The sequence below is a fragment of the Manis pentadactyla genome, chromosome 4, assembly GCF_030020395.1.
Source record: "Manis pentadactyla isolate mManPen7 chromosome 4, mManPen7.hap1, whole genome shotgun sequence".
NCBI lineage: Eukaryota > Metazoa > Chordata > Mammalia > Pholidota > Manidae > Manis > Manis pentadactyla.
The window spans coordinates 75430726-75447010 of NC_080022.1; the positions used below are offsets into that span (position 1 = coordinate 75430726).

A 16285-nucleotide genomic window follows, 5' to 3' on the forward strand; every position below is an offset into this window, starting at 1 on the left:
AGGAATCAGTGAAAGTGCTGTGACTTTATGAATGGCTTTATAAACATCACTGTAGCCTGAAAGGATTGACCAACAAATGTATGACTACTGGTGGAGGAAACTATGTCTAGAACTTGTCATGACTTTAGGGAGTGTGAAGAGAATACAAGGGCGACTGCCAAGGGAGAATACTAGGAGCCACTCTCTCAGAGACTACAGTCTAACCAAGCTGTTCTATCAGACTCCTTTGCTTTCTTCTGTTTGTACCAGGAGCCCCACTCAACTGACTTACCCAAATAGAATCTGTTTTTCACTTAGAGGGAGGTAGGCCAAGGCTAGATCGGTGGTCCTACAATTCCATCAGAGACTTGATTTTTTCAGTCTTTCCTCTCTAGCATCCTTGGCATGTATTTTTGTTTTTCCTTAGGGTCGCAAGATGACCCCTTTATCTCCAGGCATTGTGTCTGGATTCCAAGAGAAAGAAGGAAGGGCAAAAGGTATGTGCCAGCTGAGCTTGTCCTTTGTTAAAGGAAAGCAATACCTTGCCCTGAGCCTCAGCCAGCAGTCTGCTTATACGGCACTGGGCAGGACTAGGTGAAAAGGCCTTAGCTGTAAGAGAATCTGGGGAGGTGAGAAATTTTAACTGGACATTAGCCCCATGCCAAACAAATCCAAGTTATCTTGGGAAGGACAAAAGGAGAAATGGTTATTGTAGAGAACCAGTGCTGATTTCATTAGTGTTTCCAATTCTGGAAGTATCACCCTACATGTTAATACATACAACCGTCTTATATTTGTATACAAGGTAGTGCTGTTATAAAGATATCAAATAATTTTCATATCTCCATATCTCAGCACACTTTCCTTGGAGAAAGAGGTAGCATTTTTGTAAACGTATCAAGTGGCCTGACCATTTTTAAAGGCTGTCAAGACACCCAATATTACCATAAGTAAAGATCTATACTCTGCCTCATTCTGGATCTTAATCTCACACTACACTGTATTTTTAAAGGCTTTTGTATGCTCACTGCTGGAAGTTTATTTGCTAGTTTATAATAAAATGCATGGGTAACATTAAATAATGCATAGGTGCACAGGACAGGTGAGAAGGCATCCAAACAACCGCAAGAATTGTAATCTGGGCCGGTGATAGAAGAGGCAGAGAGGAATGGACAGCATAGTTTTATTGTTGCATATCCCCCTCATTAAATAGCATTTACTAAGCACACACATGCACATATCACAGTTGTCAAAATAAAACAAAGGGGTGTTGTACTCCAATCAATTTGTGATTTTATTAATCTGGGTACCCTATTTTTTTGTAAACCCATATTCCACTCAGCAGTAGCTCAACCAGAGCAGGAGGTAGAAAAATGACAAACCTCAAACTAGCCAACTTAATTATGTTATTAGCCATTGTTAAAGGTTTGTTGAGGGAGAAGATTGAAGCTATTTGTAAAATGAGGTTTGTGTTTGTGGATTTTGATTTTCCTATTTCGATTTTGCTATTCCTTGTCCCTATTTCCATGGATAATCAAGAATTCAATGGATCTAAAACTATTGTTTTGGTACAAGACTTGGTTGCTATCTGTTTGAAATTACAATTAGCATCTAAAAGCATTTACTCCACCCTTTCATATGAGGCTTTGTACTAGCTGGTAGCAGTGGGGACATTTGAAAAAAGAAATGTTGTATAGCAATCCTCTTACCAAATGCACATCTTTTTAGAAAAAGCAAATAATGCGTACATAAGTGTATAACCTTCAACATGATGGGAGGGAAGAGGACGAGTATTTTTTTCCTCAATAATTGGATTCAGATTTTTTGGAGCCTGGCTGAAGGCATCAGCAGACATGTATCATCTCATCCCATTATCCCAAAAGGGAGTTTGAATGTTCAATTTAGACAAATATGTTGACTTAGGTTTTTCAAATGAAGGATTGTTTTTAAACATCCCATACTATGTTCCACGGCAGACTCTGCTCTCAATCTCCCTTTGATTGTAGTGCAAAGAGACTCAGTTCTGCCAATTTCTATTGACCATAGGAAAGCCACTGACAACTTCCCTGGGCTTCCCTTTCTCTGGCTTTAAAAGAGGGGGCAAGAAAATGTTATGGGGAAGCCAAAAGGTGACTTTGGACGTACAATCACTGTAAAATGTAATGTGCGAAAACTAATACAAGGTATTATTGTTTAATTCTTCCATTTGTACTACTGAGGAATTGTTTTGATACACACAAACCTTTTATAAAAATACAATCAAATGATACATACCATTTGTAACAACTTTCCATATGTCAAAAAATGGAAATATATGTCATAATAAATTATTTTTGAATGTAGTATTTGAACTGTATTCAATTTCGTGAGTGGATTTCCCTGTGTTGACATTTCCTCTAGGGTTTCTTACCAGATCAAAAGTGACACAGCTTTTTTTCCCTTTTTTTATTATATAAGCTTCAAGTGTACATTTTATAATTTGACAATTTTATATACTATACTATAAAGTGTCATCACCACAAGTCTAACTACCATTCATCACCATACAGACACCCTTTACCCATTTCACCCACCCTTGCCCTCTGGCAACCACTAGACTATTCTCTTTATCTATGAGTTTGTTTTTGTTCTATTTTGTTTGTTCATTTGTGTGGGTTTTTTTTCTTAAGATTCCATATAAGAGTGAAATCATACAGTATTTGTCTTGCTATGACCTATTTTGCTTAGCGTAATGCCTTTGGGCTCCATCTATGTTACCACAAATGCCATGATTTCATTCTTTTTTATGGCTGAGTAGTATTCAGTTGTATAAATAAATCACTTCTTCTTTATCCATTCATCTATCAATGGACACAGGTTGTTTGTGTATCTTGTCTTGTGAATAATGTTGCAATGAACATAGGGGTGCATATATCTTTTCAAACTAGTGTTTTCATTTTCTTCAGATAAATACCCAGAAGTGGAATAACTGGGTCACCAAGTAGGTCTATATTTAATTTGTTGAGGAACCTCTATACTGTTTTCCACAGTGGCTGCACCGATTTATATTCCCACCAACAGTGCATGAGGGTTTTTGTTTCTCCACATCCTCTCCAACACTTGTTATTTCATGTCTTTTTTAAAATAGCCTTTCTAACAGCAGTGAGGTAATAGCTCATTGTGGTTTTGATTTGCATTTCCCTGATGATTAGTGATGTTGAGAATCTTTGTCCAATGTTGAAGTCATTGAGCATTTGAGTGACTTTGAGCTTTGAATAATTTTTTTGAACTACCACATGGTCTCAAAGACCAGCAAATATTGGCCAACTAATTGGAAAATCTCCGTTTTTTGAAGTGAATCCCAAGGTAATATATAATGCATTTCTGTTTGAGAAATCCTGCTTAGGGTAATCCTACTTTGGAAATAGTAACAAATCAATTTCCAGGCTTACTGAAATGAACAGTCCTCAGCCTTCAGAAAGAACATACAGGCAAGTAAGCATAGGCATGACTTATTTAGTTAGTGTAGAGTGTTACAAATACCCATGAAACATATCAGAAGAAACCTTCACATTTTTTAATGCATTTGCTCTTTTAAGTTATGCACTAAAATTAAGAAGACATTGCTGAAATGGGTGTGTTAGTCTTCACAAATTGCTGCCACCCAAAATCTGGTTTTTGTTTTTATATCCTTCTATTTTTATTGTTTTTATTGTTTATATCCTTTGTAACCTAAGTTTCTGCTTTACTCAACTCAAGGGATACCCAAAGATGAAAATACCATGTAATTCTCACATAACAATACTTTGCATTAAATCATCCATAGTCTTTGAACTCTTCCGTTGTTGAGATCACTATGAACCTTCTTTGGGGAAACTAGTTTCCATATGAAGTCTATATAAATTTCATAAACATTGATGGAAGTGTTTTATTAATATTTCCTGCTAAACTTCTACTCAATTCTTCTGATTATTTGTAGGTTAGTACTAAATAACATCAGATATTGTACTAAACTATTTTTTTTACAATTCATGCTTCCAAATATTTGTGGGTAATTTCTAAAATGGATTCTGAGCAAGGAGAGTCTTAGAGAGGAAAAGGTATCATTAGTATCCCTCCTCGGCTAATTTAGCCAAGTACATTCCACAACTCTCCCAATCCGTATATTAAGCAGATGTGGTCTTTGTCCACCTAGTAAGTTGCGTTAGACCTTTCAACACTCTGCAGTCTTTTTATCACTCAGCTGCCAAGTTCCCTAGGGTAATCATAGACAGCTTGTCAATTTAATTGCAAAGAAACAGGCTTTCTTGTGACCATTCCAATTTTAGCTGCTACTTTAAATTGTACATGATAGTTCTTCCATGCTGTCTGCCCTTTAAACAGTGTGGATCTCTGCAAGCCTCTTAATGGTGATAGAAAGAAGAGGCAAGGCTGAAATTTTAGCTTGCTGGTAGAGCCTATAACATGCATTTTATTAAGTTGCTTCTTTCAGAACAGAAGATTTTCTTTGAGCCCTGTGGATTGCCATTACCTCACCAATACTAAATTATTTCTTTTCTTTTCGATGTTCCACTTTCATGCACATTTTCCTCCTTTCTGGGTGATAGAGGATTCATAGGCCATCTGGATTCTGAAACATCTGGACACTGAATTTCTGCAGAGGCGAATCAGAGAAAAGAGACGATCAGTGGTACTGGGTCTCTGGAGAGATTTAAATCAATGATATTTTGGTTGTCTTCCTTTTGGAACATGAACACAAAAAGTGAAAGGAAAGCAGCACATCACAGGAACCAGTATTCCCAGAACACCAAGAGGACATCAGAAGGTGGGACATTAGTATGAATTGAAGTCAGGAACTGAGTATGCCTCTATATTAAATATCATTTCTAGAATTTCCCCCTATTTTTTCAATTGTCATGTGTTTTTTTAATTTAATTTAGTTAAATATACTTTTAACAATGCTAAGGTTAGATGTGCATCATTTGAGTATAGTTTACCTTAAACTATGTATAATTCAATTCAATAAACTTTTACTAATCAAGTATTATATGTAGTCACAAAACTATCATATTAAAAATGTTGATATGTTCAGCTTTATATAATGACCTGACATGGGCACCACTTGGGTAAGTCAAGAAGAGTTACTTTTCTAAGATACACAGAAGAACATTAGTACAAAGAGATAAACAATGTTTCCCAGGACAGTTGCGGTTGTTAGTTTCTGAACCAAAAAAATGAAGAATTGAGATGACAATATATGAATGAAAGAGGGTCTCAGCAGACCTTTAGAATGTTTTGGTGCCTTCCTACAAGCTAGGCTGTGTGTGTGTGTGTGTGTGTGTGTGTGTGTGTGTGTGTCTGGTGTGTGTAAGGATCTGCACAAAGACAGAGGTTACTCTGGAAATGCACAGGCCATCAATCTTGGTGTTAGACCTTATATAATACGACTACACAGTTCAGTACAGTCTAGTCAGGCATGAACACAGGGACTATTTATCACCCTCGCCTTTCCCAGATAACACAGCTTGGTCCAGTCTTCCCTGAACTTGAGCTGTGGAACCAGAACAAGGGTCAGTTCCCCAGCCTGCTCAGTGAGTCACAGGAACAGGCCCTTAGACCAGACTTAAAACTTCTCCCTTGCGCAAAGGCAACTAGACTTAGCTGTCAGGCAAGTGTGAGGAAATGTTTAGATCCTATGATTTATTCCCCATATGACTGCAAATTTTTTTCCTTCACTCTATTTTCTCTGGTAAATATTTGGGCTTTCAATTGATAGATTTTTCTTTCCTGAAAAAAAAATGAAATTTCTGTAGAGTACTCTTTAAGAGACATGAGTTTAAAACAAGTAATCTTATGCCTCTTCATGCAGTTTTCCTGAACTATGTGATGTTCTGCCATATATAAAAACAGTTAAAACTGTCAGGTGAGGTTGATTTCTAGGAAACCAAAAGAGTTCAAAAGAAAAAGAATGCAGCAGTAAAATTTTAGTAACTATTTTTTTTAAATTAGTCAACCTACATCTAAATATAATAACTCTCCAAAATAAGAGACTACAGACATATTCCCCAGTTTTTGCCAGTTCATTGTGTCCTTAATTTCCTCTAACTGCATCTTCGGTGAGCCCCACAATGAAGTGCAATATTAGATGTTCACTTGTATGATATCAACCTTGTATGAAGAGAATGAATAAAAAATGAAGTTCTTAGCTGTGATCTATTTCAGATTAGCCATTTTCATTTATAAAACTGTTTATTTTACTTTGTCAGCTTGAAGGTCAATCCAACTTCAAATTGCATATTGCAGAATTTCAACAAAGATAGGAGGCCCCTCTCTGCTTCCTTTAAGACTAAAGGTGAAAAAGCTGAGTCTTAATGGGGATATTAGGCGGAGCTCTGTGAAATGGACAAGATCACACTGATATTAGACTTGTAAAGACACTTCTCTTTGAAGCCAAATCAAGGCCTGAACAGGGCAGCCGATGGCATCAGGATTAGCAAGTATTAATTGCAGACATTAACCCAGGACAAGCTGTAAGAGCTTGTTCCAGGAAACACTTGTCATACACTAAAGAAAGAATAAATAACAAAGATCATAATGGCTACCATTTATTAAATACTTACTATATATTAGGGCCTATTCTATGCATTTCAGATAGATTATGTCACTACATCTCTACAATAAAATAGCTCTTTGAGGTAGGTACTATTGTTTTATTTTACAGATGAAAATGCTGAGGGACAGGAAGGCTAAGCATCCTGGCCAAGATCACAAAAGTGAGTGTATGAAGGAACAGGACTCAAAGCCAGACAGAAAGGCTCAAAAACCCATATTCTGAATGACAAGTCTACATGTATACTTAGTGTGAAGGCCACCATGAAGGTCTTTTCAGAAAAGACTGTTTTAAAATTTTAAAGGCACCCCAAATTCTTTGTCCAGAGCTTAACTCCCCACAGGCGTCAGAACTTTAAATCAAATAGATCTTCTCAATATTCCAACCACGCTTCCTGAAGATCCTGCCTCCTTTTAGGTTGACTTATTTGGGAAGTAATCTTTTGTCTCCAGTAAGGAAAACAGTTTTGCTTTCTGATTACATATTTTCCTTTACTGAAAGGACCAAGCTCAGAAACTACTGTGAGATAAATTTCATATGGAATGAACCAAATTTGTTTTTTCTTTGATGGGAATTTTAGTAATGCCCACAAAATACATAGCTTTCCTAAATCAGTCAGTTATAAAAAGGAAGTATGTTTGTATTTGGCAAGTGAATTTAAATAATCTCTTTGTAAGAGGAGCTACTTATTGAAACAATCTTACCATTTTTAACCTTATACCAATTAGTAGCCCCCTCAGCCCCAGCTGAAACCCACCACTTTTTAAAATATTCTTTAAAACAAAAACCAATAATAATTCATAATAATTCTTTGTTAGTAAATATAATAGCTGACATTTTTATGATCATAGCATTGCTAATATAAGACAAATATTAAAATTGCAAACATCTTAAAATGTGACCTATCCAGGGGTTATTAACTTGTGGTCCATGCATGGGATTAACAAAATCTTTGAATTTGGGTAAGAACAAAACACTGTACTTTCATAACCCCTGACTTAAATGTTACATTTCCTTCCACTATGAACATCAGGAACCAATCACAATAGCAGTAGCAGTTACCTGTGATTTTGTCACCAACAAAACTCACAGACATTTTCAAATTGTATTACAGTTACTGCAGATATTTCTAAATATCACTTTTACCCATCACTACATCAAAATTATGGTAGTTATTAGACAAACTACTATGGCCTATTATTGAATGTGTTAATAAGGGACTCATATATTTCTAGATCACAATGTTTTAATACTTTGCTAACTACCTTTCCATATAATTGGCTTCCTCTGAAATCCTATACAATTTACTCTATGCGCTTAAGAACTTTATTCTGAGAGGAAGTCCATAGGCTTTACCAACTTCCAAGGGGGTCTTTGGCACCAAAAATCATTATGAACTCCTAATTAAAAGCCATATTAAATAATTTAGAGTATGCTACGGTCTGAATTATGCCCTCCCAAAATTTATATGCTGAAACCCTAACTCCCAATGTGACTGTATTTGGAAATGGGGACTTTATGGAAGTAACTGAGGTTAAGTGAGGTCATAAGCATGGAGCCCTGACCCAATAGCATTCATGCCCTTAGAAGAGACACCAGAGCTCACCCAGTCTGTGCAAACCAGAAAGAGAGCTCTCACCAGAAACCAACCATGCGTGCACCCTAATCTTGAACTTCCAGCCTTTAGAACTGTGAAAACATAAATTCTATTGTTTAAGTCAGCCTGTCTGTGTTACTCTGTTAGGCAGCTGGAGTCAACTGACACAGGGCAGTACTATGTTTTTCCATTCCGAAGGCCTCCTTGCTCCTTCCTTTAGTTGTAAGCCTGGATGCCTTTGGGAAATTCATTGCACTCCTCCACCGGCTTTCAAGACCCAGAGCCACTTTTAAGCCAAAGTCCTGTGAGTTATATAAATAAATGTCATAAAAAGGAACCAACCTATTTAGACAATAATAACATTTTAAATACAGTTGCCATTTGTCTCAGAAGTAGGTGGCAATTGCTGCATCTGCTTTCAGATTCTACTTCTATCAGCAACATTGTTTTTACAAGTCCTCTGTGATCCAACTCCCTTCTGAGACACTCAGCAGTTTCTGTTATACACAGTGACTTTGCAGGCCCCTGCCCCACAGAGAACACCATAATTCACCCAGTTAGGCAGATGCGTGTCTTGATTGCAGGTGGCTAATGTGAAAGGGATTTTTGTTAAGGACCCATATTCCTACAGCAGCTCCTAGCCTACTTCAAAAAACACACCATACCATTTCTGGCTAACCTTACAACAATCACATTAAAATAAAGAGGACCGTCAGTAGAGCAATTTTATAAATAGCTAAAATTAAACAGAGCAAAACTGGCAGTACTAATGCATAAGCAAAGAACTGACTTCCTCCATTTCATTGAGAATTCCTGATAGCAAACTGCAGTATGTTTATTATACATTAATTCAACACAGCATTCAAAATGAATTTATGCCCTGGCTGAAGGGTACGATATTGAAACTAAATATTATTTATTATCTTAATATTAGTAACCATACTAAAAAAATCATGTTAACAATTCAGAGTGTTTAAAAGCTGAGGATACCATAGCTCTACTTACCAACCAACTGCTCTTGTCTTAATTTATGCAAGTATGGCCTATAGCTAAAAGCTTTGTGTATTTGTTTCCCCATGGTATTAGTGCTCAAAAATAGGACACTCTTTCAAGGGCACCTTATAAACACAGAACTATAATTTATTTGGCAAATTAAAGCTCATATGAAATGTGCACACAGAGGTACAGATTAACATATTTAATTTCAACATTACCTGCAAACCTATTTTTCCCATAGTGTTCTAATTAGTCATATAAAATCGAGTCTGTGTATTATAAGCAATTATTTTAGTGGAAATAGAAACTGGATCTGAATTAAATATACTGTAAAAAGATAACACTTTTATGGAAATTAATATATCCATTTGTATATAGAAAAGTGTGTTCTAGTTAAATGGCATGAGAATGTTGAGCATTCAAAACCTGATTGCAGTAAAATTTGAGATTTTTTATGATTTAATAATTCAGAATAAAATGCAACTTGGTAATATACCAATATATATATTTTGATGATATTTCCTAGTTTCCAAATCCCTAATAACTATGAGATTCACTCTATACAGTGGAATTTTTCCTATTACGAATATTTACTCCCCCTACAGTTGAATGTGCAAGTTGTTTATGAACACTTTATTTAGCAAATGTCTCTTTTCCTATTAACCCTATACCAGGAATTACAATGGGGTAAATACCATACTTACATTGCATTAAAATAGGTGTAAATAGATGTTGATAAAATACTATGCTTGTAAATAAATTGAAGCTATAACTTTAGTGGCAGGATTGTTAAGTTTATCGTTAACTTTCTAAAAGTTTCCATAAACTGACATAAAGACCACCACTTGAGGAGATTTTTTAAAAGAGCACAATTAAATTCAAGCCACTTGACCTAGCACAGGGCTTATGAAGGAATGAACCCATGGCCAGGATGGTAAGCTTCTCCTCAGGTCTCAGCTCAAACACCATCTCTCCAGAGAAACATAAATAAAAAATAAATCTTTATTATTTGGTTTCCCCACTATAGTAAACTCCAAAGAGATAGGGACTGAATCATTTAGCACTGCTCTTGGCACAAAGAAGTTGTTCAATGTACCATTTTTTGAATGAATGAATGAGTGAGCTAAAGTGATTTTTCTTCAAGATATTTGTTTAAGACCATTTAGTATTTGGTGTCGAGAAATCTTAGATTTCTGAACAGGTTTTTATGATTATTCTCTTTGATCAAAGATCTGCTGCTCATTATATTCACTAAAACACTGGACTAGAAGAATTGTGCCCTTCCTCTTTTCTGTACCTTCCCATACAGATGAGAATCGGTCATAGATTTCAGTGCATATTGTGTGAGGAGACCCCACAGAACTGTGTGAATGATATACTACCCCATATGGCCCCAGGTCATTCTTCCCGCAAAATACTACAAACCCCCGACTATCGCTTCTAAATCCCATCCATGCTAACTACACTGTTACCACTCTCAGCCTTCTAGAACAGTTTCCTAATTTAGGAAAATTGCAACTAGAAGATCAACTATTTGAAACACACTAAGATTCACCATATTACTTGTTTCAAATGTTGTCAGCCTTTGGTTTGTCCAGCTTCAGGAAAGACAAGCTCACAGAACTTATTAGAATGTATTGTAATGTCAAGCCATTCTTCCTCCTACCTCTCCTAAATCTTTACTAGAGGTTTTTCTTGTTGTTTTTTCCTTTTTGGGATTCTCTGGGTAGATAGAAAACAGCTTGTCATTGCTCATTAACCATGACCTGGTCTAACATCACAAGACAAACAGGACCAGCCACCTGGGCTTTTCCCTAACATTCATTATTGTACATGCCTGTTTCTAGTCCTCTTTCCAATTTAAAAAGGCTTTCACCAATCTCAGTCTGAGGGTCACACCACCAGGCCTACCATTACCTGGTTTCTATTATTCCTCTTCAGCTTTGTGGGTTTTAATTTTTTTTAAATAAAATGACTGAAACATTAAAGATTACTCACAATCTTGCCTGGTTTGGGTTTAATCATTGTAACTCAAAAGCCTGTTTTGCCACTTGGCCATTCATCCTGCTCTCTTCCAGGTCTTTAATATACATTTTAAGCAGAAATTTCGAGTATACTGTCCTTGAAAGACTTCATTATTAACTTCTTTCCAACTAACCAAGGCTAATTCATTGCTTAGCATTTTGAATGGTTTCCCATTGCTCATAAGTGCAAAATCCTCACAAGGCATATGGCCCCTCTAGGAAGACCCCTACCCCCAACCCCTGAAAGAGCCCTGCGGGTAAATAGCAACATTTCCAGAAACTCTCCCGTGGCCTTAGTGCATCTCCATGTCAATAGGTGATGAGGAGGGTGGGCGAGGGCATATCTGGACCGGAGAGGTTGGCTGGGGCCCCTTTTGGCAGCCGCGTCAGGATATACGTGGGTGAGCAGAAATGGACGACTGCTTGTAAAGCAATAAACGGGTTTCTGCCACGTTATTTCTCCCTTTGACTGATTTCGGTTCAAAGGTACTTCACCCCGGGATTTCCACCCCAAGAGTTACAACCTCACAAGGCCTGCGCTGTTGGTCTGACCTCGTGGCTTCAGTGGCTTCAGCGACACCAGTCACCTCCTCAGGCTGCCAGGCAGGCTCCCGCCTTAGGGTCCTTGCATTGACTCGTCTCTCATCTTGGAACCCTCTTCACCCAGATACCGTCGTGAATAATCCCTCACCTCCTTCAAAGCTTTCATTTTTTTCTCTATAGTAACTATCACCTTCTAACATTCTCTATAATCTACTTATTTCTTACATCTATTATTTATTGCCTATACTCCCCACTAGAGTGTCAGCTCTCTGAGGTCAGGGACATGGTTCATTGATACAGCCCAAGTACCTAAAATACAGTGGCTGTCAACTATTTATGATGAAGGTAGAGGAGCTTCCTATACGAACTGCAGTTTGCAAGTGTTTTCACGTCGTTTTAAGGATAAATGAAATAGTATGTGTGAAAGTGCTTTATGGGTTAAAAAGTCTCCTTTAATGAATACCCCAAACTATTCCTCCCACAGAAGTTACCACTACTAGTCACCACTACTTAATCTATTTACACAAACCCATAATAACTATAGTGTTATTTCATGTGAGTTTTTTTAATAAGGAACAGCATCATAAGATTGAAAAACAAAAACCCTTTGCAACATGTAAAGTTCTGTATGTGTGTGACATTATTGTTACTTGGGGATTAAGGTAGTCTTAAAACAAGTGATGAAGTATAGATTTTTGTAGTAACCCTGTACCTTAACTCTACCATGACCCTTGACTATCCCTCTCCTGAAAAATGGAATGCCCTATGAAAATACAAATAAATACAATTTCCTTAAAGTGAGGAAAAGATTAGGGAGCTAAAATTCACTTTTCTAAGAGACAGTCCATTTGGTTTGCCATTCTCCATGCATTCTGAAGGGTTCTAGTGGGATATACATGCAATTTCCGAAAAAGTGCTAGGTTCAAAATCATCACAAAACAGGATATTTTGTCAATGTTCTGGACAGTTCATCTTCTGTCTACTTCTAATTTCTGACTTCAAAGTTAAGGTAAATTATAATTTATTGCTACTTGTTTCTAAAATATTTGTTTTTCGACTATCTAACTTACTGAATATTTCATCTTTATTACCCACATAAAATAACCATAAGCACTAACATAAACATTTTCTTGAATGAAAAACACTAATTGGTCCCTTTGAAATGTTTTTTCCCCTACTGCTTATTTGCCTTAAAAGTAGATTATACCACTTTCTCTTTAAAAGACCATGTCTTGTTATATTTTTTGTAACTTTGCCAATTTTTATATAATTTTTACAGTCTCCATCAATATTTTTTAATTAATTATGATTTCTAAACAAGTTAAAATAAGCCTATAATAGGTTCATTGCAGTTTAACCCAATAAATCTAGCAACTGAAATTGAAAGTTTGAGTCAATGGAGCCATGCTGGGGTACATTGCCAATTTAGCTATCAAAAGTAATCCATTATGATACAGTTTATTACAAAGTACATTTAACACATTAATTATTAATCCACAGTGAAAAGCTTTTACCAAAAGCCTGTCCTTGGATTGCTTTGTTTTCCCAAGTAGTTAGGTTCTACAGTTTTGTAATCGAAGATTAGTGTTTGGCGCCTTAATCAAATTCCCAAAGTTCTGTAATGTCTCTTTTTATTGCCAGTAAATCCAGATGGAAGTGGCTTTTAGTGTTGTTATTAAGTGTGAGTTTATCAATGTTATCTAGGAAGCCCGCACATTGCACAGTGCCCATATAAGAACCTTCAGAATCATACTTGATAAACATAACATGCAAGTCCAAAAGGTTTAAGAACAAAATGAAACTTTAGTATGTAAATTAAAACTCTCAGTTGGCACTTAAAAAGCATCTTGGATAGGGTTTTTATTCACGAATTATATATTAGAGCAAAGCTTCTCATTAATAAGGTTTTTAAAACTATAGACACAGTTCCCAAAATAGACTTGAACTAAAATTTGAGGAAGAGAGTAATAACAAGTCAAAAAAAATATTCTCTCCTGACTCAGGAGTAGGGGTGGGGGATGGACTGGGCCCTATGACAGGGGCAAATGTAAGCTAAGCTTATATGTAGGAATTATCTGCTGTTGTAGAATATTTCTACATGAAAAGACTAACATAAAATTAATAGTGCCACTAAATTATGTTTTCTACCTTTATCTTGCATCTACCTACCACTTCAGCATTTTATTTAAAAAATAAATAAATAAGGGAGAAATGTGGGATTCACATATAAATCAAGTATAAAAATCAAATGAGTAATCATATCTGACTTGATTGTTTATAGTTCATGATGCGTGATCAAAACCGAAAGTTTCTGTGATGACTGCCCTTGCACTGTTCACCATGTAAGAACTTATTCACTATGTAAGAACTTGTTCACCATATAAGAACTTGTTCATTATGCTTCAGAAGATTGGAAACTGTTGAGAATTAGGCTTGGGGTTGATTTAATGATTGTGCATTGAGTCCCCTATACAGAATTTTATTGTTGTTAACAACCATTTGATCAATAAATATGAAAGATGCCCTCTCAAAAAAAAAAAATTAATAGTGCCAACTCCTACCGAGTTGCCTGGAATATAACTTTTGCAGGCATGTATTCCAATTGTTGATCCTTCCATTAAGACCCAGAAAAAGTCACCTCATTTGCAACTCCAAAACTCAATTCATATGCTAAGAAAAAAGTGAGGTCATCAGTATATGGAGTGTTTAAAATGTTTTATATCCTCCAACTTCTAATATTATTTCCTTGAATAGTTCAGCTTTGAAAATCAACATGTTCATTTATAAAGCTAAAAAAATGGTAGTGGCCATTATTGTTTATGGAGGTCCCAGAGCAAACTCCTGAGATGTACATTCACTGCAAAGTCCAGTGTGTCTGATGCTCTGTCTGTGTTGAATATCAGCCTCATCACCCCTCATTCCTCAGGATGTACACCATGAGCCCAGTGGAGAACAGAACAGTGTGGATGGAAGGTCAAGGATGCATGAGTCAGGCTAAAATCTGGCCCTAGGGCAGGGGCTACAGAGGAGGGTGGTTTTCAGAACAGCATGGTGAAGTAGCAGGAGGGTCCTCAGCCTGCATGTGCTGCTGCCCGCAAAGGCCAAAGCCAAAATCATAGCTAGAACTAAGCCCTGCATTATTAGTCTTTGCAAGAAACAGAGTGCACAAGAAAGCCAAATGTGCTCTGTAACCTAGTACCAGGGCTGACACAGGTGAGAGGCAGGTGTGCCTCCACTTGGACAGGGGCCAAGGAACTGGCATGGGTGTGCAGCCACAGCAATGTCTCAAGTGGTGGCAATGGCAATCCCTTCCCAGGAGCCCTGTTTGGGAGCAGGAAGAGATAATGTCACAACACTGGAGTACAGGAAATCCTTTTTGTTTATCCCTACTCCCACCCAAGGACTTACTGCAATAATCAGGAAAGATTTGGGGCAAGTGTGGAGAGATGACCCTGAAATTCATTCTTTGACTCTTCTTGGTGCCTTATTACACACCCTTGACTATGTGACACAGAACACCACACCGCATCCACTCCTCCTCAGGAACTTGTAGCACCCCTCAGTGGCCCCTAACTGAGCATCCAGCCTGAAATGTGCAGTCCAAACAGAATCCCACTGGCAAAGCAACAAGCTGCCTCCAAAACTTTTGTGGTCAAGAAGTGAAAGAGAGGCTGGGAAGCAGAGTCAAGTTTTCTCCTCCAAATATTTTCCCCCAGTAAGATATACCTAATAGGTGAAAGTCAAGTAGAGTAATTAGCCACTTAATGGCCTCTCCTACCCACTGATCTGTGCGAGTTCTTTATACCTTATGTTAAGAAAGCCAAATGCAGCTCCTTACCTGCCTCTATGCAGCATTGCTGAGCACGCAGTCCAGCAAGTCATTTGCTTGATGCATCATCATAAGAAGTTAGGATGACCGATTTTAACATCTATTTCCATCCTTTGCTTCTCAATTTACCAGTCTTTGCTCTTGTGGACAGTTTTTAGGTAAAAGGCGGTTCATCTAAAAAGAATAAGCATTTTTTACTTTATGTGCACTTGGTCAGCAGGATTCACCCCTAAAAGTTTTAGGTCAAAATAACTCTGGGCCATTGTAGGTGCCCCCTCTGGTCATCACAAGAGTAAAACAGGGCCCTCTCTTTTTATTGTAAAGGAAACCACAGTTGAACCAGTGCCTCACCATAAAGTAAAAGGCGAGTACACAAATTAAAGAGGAAGTTCTATTTAGCAATTTTGAGTGACAGCCCTTAAAATTTTTAGTTGTAGGATCATTTAGGCATGACAGTATACAGCCAAGTAAGGGAGCCTACCTGCTATAAAAAGGAATTTGTGTGAACTTAGAAAAAGGTGTCCTTAAAACTAGAAAAAAGAATTTTTTACCATGTTATTTAAATAGTAACCCATTAACCTTTTACACAGTCATCAAATCATCTATGGCTACATTTTTTCATTGACTCAATGTTTGAATCAAGGCTTCAGACCAATTTTGTTTCACTAACCCTACAGAATAGCACTAGAAATTGGATTTCATGTGCATTTATTGTCATTGTTGTTATT

General features: G+C 37.0%; 1 long non-coding RNA gene across 1 annotated transcript; it reads right to left on the minus strand.

Moving 5' to 3' along the window:
- Positions 1-4263: 4263 nt before the first annotated feature.
- LOC118914852 (uncharacterized) lies at positions 4264-16027 on the minus strand. Its single transcript, XR_005025780.2, has 3 exons — positions 15909-16027; positions 15567-15731; positions 4264-4612 (listed from the first exon to the last, which is right to left on the minus strand). It is a non-coding gene; the product is annotated as an uncharacterized LOC118914852 (long non-coding RNA).
- Positions 16028-16285: the final 258 nt, after the last annotated feature.